Genomic DNA, 4,698 nt, shown 5'->3' on the forward strand with positions numbered 1-4,698 from the left:
TTAATTAAAAAAAATAAAAATAATTAAAAAAATTTCACCACTGGACCAATAAGTAACAGTATGACAGATGGAGAAAAGATTGGAGTAGTTAACAATTTTCTTTTTTCTTGAATCAGCAATCAATACCCAAGATGTCAGTCGTTGCTTTTGAGTCAGAACCAACATCGCTAACTCCCTAGGAGGATTTCAGAGCCTCTAAATCCCATGGTAGCTATCTTATCCCCAAGGAGTGGATGGTAAATTTGAACCACCACAGAAGCATGGCACTTAAGTTAACAGCACAGCTCTCTTTGGACTGTGCCACCAGAGATCCCTCCCTTGGTAGCTGAAGTTAGGAAATGAGCTCACTGCATCAGGCACATTGTTGTTAAGGACCTCGTGAAAGTGTTAAAGAGCAGAGATTCCAGGTTAAAGAGTAAGGTGCCCCTGAGCTAAGCCTTATTCATCCAAGAGTTTGCCAGTGAATATGGAAGACTATAGAAGAATTGATACTTTTGAATTGTGATTTTGGAGAAGAGTGTTGAATATCTCATGGACTATCAAAAGAAAGATGTCTGGTCTTGGAGGAAGTGTAACTAAGGTGCTCCTTAGAGGCAAGGAAAAATTAAACTTCATCTCTTATACTTTGGGCATGTTGTCAGGAGTGGCTGATTCTTAGAAAGGTACATCATGCAGGGAAAGGTGGAGAGTGAAAGAGACTCAACAAGATGTATTGACATATTGGGCTTTTTAATTTTAAGAAGTCTCAAGGTAGAAATTGTGAGGATTCTGCAGCATAGATATTCTGATCTGTTCATAGGGGAACTTTGATTCATAATTGATAGGGTAATATATAAGAACATAACAGTAAATCACAACAACCCTTTGAACACTGTGTGTGCTTGTGGGGAGTAGCAGCATTTGTTATCACTGGTGATGTTAAACTTGTTCAGGTTTATCATATTTCTGCATTATAAAGTGAATTTATTTTTTTAAGTGTTTTACTAAGTCTAGCTCATATTAAGCTCTAGGAGTTGTTCTGCCAACCCAAAGGCACACGGTTTGAACCCACAGCAGTTCTTAGGAAGATAGGCACTTTCTCCTCTGTGATTTAGTCTCTGAAAACCTTCTGGAGGGCCACCTATGTGTCCGTTTCGACTCGACACATAAACAGTGAGAATAATAACCTGGAACAGAGAGGAGTTGGTCAGTGCCATCAAGTTGGAACATATTCATAACTGACCCTCTTGTGGGTTTTCAGAGGGTGGAAATTGCTCATCTTTGTCCTGAGGAGCATCAGTGTGGATTCTGTCCATTTGCCTTTGGCTTAGCAGCTCACCTCCTTACCTGCTAGACCAACAGACTTCGTTGGAATGAAATAGCTATATATATTACTTGGAATACTTACATGAGGAAGGTTTGTCTCTTTTCCCATTTATTTGTGTAATTATTTTTCATTATGAGATATATAAATATATATATAATGCTTTAGTGTATAATCCAATGTCATATTATTTTGTTAACATTGGGAACTCATTAGGCTTCTTTGGTAAATGAGTTTATGTGACTTTTTGCCTTGGCTCTTTTGAATAATACCAGAGATATTTTTTCCCCCTTAAGCCCAAGAAGTTACCTGTTGCCTCCTATTTCTGCAACAGAAATAGGATTACCAGATTGATGACATTTTCTGTGAGGTGATAATAGTTTGCTATGCAAATAAAATGTCTGTGGCATTTAAAATACAGTTTTAAATAAAAAGCAGATATGACTCTGCTTTTGGCCCTTGCTAGTAGTACATGCCTTGAACTTGATAAGAAATTGTGTAAATAAACAGCCATCCCCCCCAGGTGTTCTGAGACCAGCAGGATAAAGCAGAAGGAATGAAGAAGATTGAATTAGAGGAGGCAAGGATCCTCTTAAAAAAACTTTTACTTGGGTTAAGGTCTGTAACACTGAAGATAGCAAGAAGCCCAGAAGGGGCTTAATGGCGGAGCTGATGGTGACAAGAGTACAGGCCCTAGGGGTACCTGTCCTCAGGGCAGAGAAGCAGGCATAGAGAGAGCTCTATTCTGCACTCAGTAAGGGAGACTTTATTGTGTGCTTCCTGATGATGACTTTTAGGCTATCAGTTCCTTAATAAACTTACAGTGAGCTTCACAAAAAGTACAGCTCACTAGTTCTGTGAGACAATGTAGCAATTTGTCTAAAAAAAGAGTACAGAAGAGAGGACAGTGGCCAGTGTCAGAGATGGTACAGCAGCTTGGAGAATGTAGAAACATGAGATCTATTTGACCTTTGTCACGATCACTTTGACTTTTTGCTGACATAATACAGTGTACCCATTATACCCATTATACAGTGGGTGCCAGTGTAAGGGGATTCACCATAACAGCCTAGACTCTTACGCAGTTGTACGGAAAAGTACCTAAGTGGAAAAGCATGAGAAACCTTTGACATCTGGATAGAATGAGAAAATACCTATTAATTTGAAGTAGCTCTCCTGTTGCAATCAGTTATAAAAGGTAAAAGCTCTTTGTGAAGTAAGAATGATGGATTCAACTCCTAAGGAATTTTGGCTTATTTGGTTAAGGAAATAAAGAGAAATATGGAAAAGGTAAGATACACAACTTTTGGGTTGTTACTACCATTAGTAGTTAAATAGTGCAAAGTGAGTGAGTGTAAAGGTGGATTATGGGAACAGAATCAAGTCCAGATCAGTCCCAACTGGAGCTACAAGTTCCAGTTTTGGGACTAAACCAAATAGGAAAAATTGTATTAGAAAGTACCCCCAACCATTTCTTGAATGATCTGGATGCCTTTTATTTCCTTCTCTTGTCATATTGCCCTAGCAGGCACTTCCAGTACAATAATGAAAACAAGTGGTGACAGTGGAAATCCTTGTCTGGTCCCTGTTTGCAAGGAAAATGTTTAAGTCTTTTCTCCATTGAGAATCATGTTGGATCTTGGTTTTGCATATATACTTTTCACTAGGATATGATCGTGTACACAGAAAACCCTAATGACTCAACAAAAAAACTGTTAGAGTTAATAGGCTAATTTAGTAGAGTGGCAGGATATAAGATCCATATCCAAAAATCAATAGGATTCCTCTACAGTAGCAAAGAGAACTCAGAGACAGAAATAAAAAAAGCAATACCATTTACAATAGCCAGTCACGAATTGATATACTTGAGAGTAAACATAACTAGAGATATGAGAGACCTATACAAACAAAACTATAGAGCATTTCTGAAAGGCACAATAAAAGAAATGGAAAAAATGTGCCCTGTTCATGGATAGGAAGATTCAGTATGGTGAAAATGACGATCATACCAAAAGCAGTCTACATGTTCAATGCAGTACCAATCCAGATAACCAAATTCATTTTTAAGGCGTTTGAAAGAGAAATTATCAGATTTATTTGGAGAGACAAGAGACCCCAAATAAGCAAAAACACTCCTGAGAAACAAAAATGAGGTTTGGAGGTATAGCACTCGCTGACCTCAAAACCTGTTTGTACAGCATCAGTAACCAAAATAGCATGGTACTGCTACAATGACATGCACATCGACCAGTGGAACAGAATTGAGAATCCAGAAATAGACCAGCTATCTAGGGTCAGCTGACATTCGACAAGGAAATAAAAACTATCAAATGGGGAAATGATAACCTCTTCAACAAATGGTGCTGGCAAAACTGGACTTCCACCTGCAGAAAGCTGAAACAGGATCCACATCTCACAAAAATCAACACAAAGTGGATCAGAGACCCGGGAGTAAAACCCAAAACTATAATGTTCTTAAGATACAAACTGGGATCAAGCTTAGAAGTGCTAGTCCAGTGTATAAAGAGACTACCAAATAAAACCAGAAATGCACACTCTAAAGAGGATAAAATTGATGCATGGGACCTTCTGAAGATTAAATCTCTATGTACATCAAAACGTTTTCCCAACAGGGTGAAAAGAAAACCTACAGACTGGGAACAAATACTTGCTAATCTCAGACAAGAGTCTTACAACAAAAGTTTGCACAGAATATTTCTGTGCCTCCACAAGAAAAAGACTGATAACCAAAATGGGCAAAAGACATGGAAATAATTTTCACAGAGGAAAATATTTGAATGGCAAACAGACACATGAAGAAATGCTCCAAATCACTGGCAATAAGAGAGATGCAAACCAGTAAGAGTGGCAAAGTTTAATAGGGCAGCAAGTAATAGATGCTGGAGAAGATTTGGCAAGAAAGGAACTCTTGTACATTGTTGGTGGGATTGTAAAATGGTGCAACCATTCTGGAAGGCAGTTTGGTGGTGCTTTAAAAAGCTGAACATAGAAATTCCATATGACCCAGCTATTCCACTACTTGGAATATACCCTGAGAATATGAGAACTGAGGCACAAACTGAGTTTTGCACACCAGTGCCAACCCAAATATCCAACCACAAATGAATGAATTGAGAAATTATGGTACATTCACACAATGGAATACTATGGAGCAATAACTTTGTAAATTGTTACCTAACTTGGGAGGGACTGGAGAGCATTATGCTGAGTGAACTAACTCAGTCCCATAAGGATAAATATTGTATAAAACCGTTATTGTAGAATGAGTATAAGGATACAGGAGGGGTGGGAGAGGTTGGAAGCAGAAGGATGTGGATGTGCCATGGGGAAGGGGGGTTAATCATTGAATTGTACAATTTGATGGGTGGGGGATG

Source organism: Elephantulus edwardii, unplaced genomic scaffold (assembly GCF_000299155.1).
Source record: "Elephantulus edwardii isolate Elephantulus edwardi_28Jun2011 unplaced genomic scaffold, EleEdw1.0 scaffold00141, whole genome shotgun sequence".
Taxonomy (NCBI): Eukaryota; Metazoa; Chordata; class Mammalia; order Macroscelidea; family Macroscelididae; genus Elephantulus; species Elephantulus edwardii.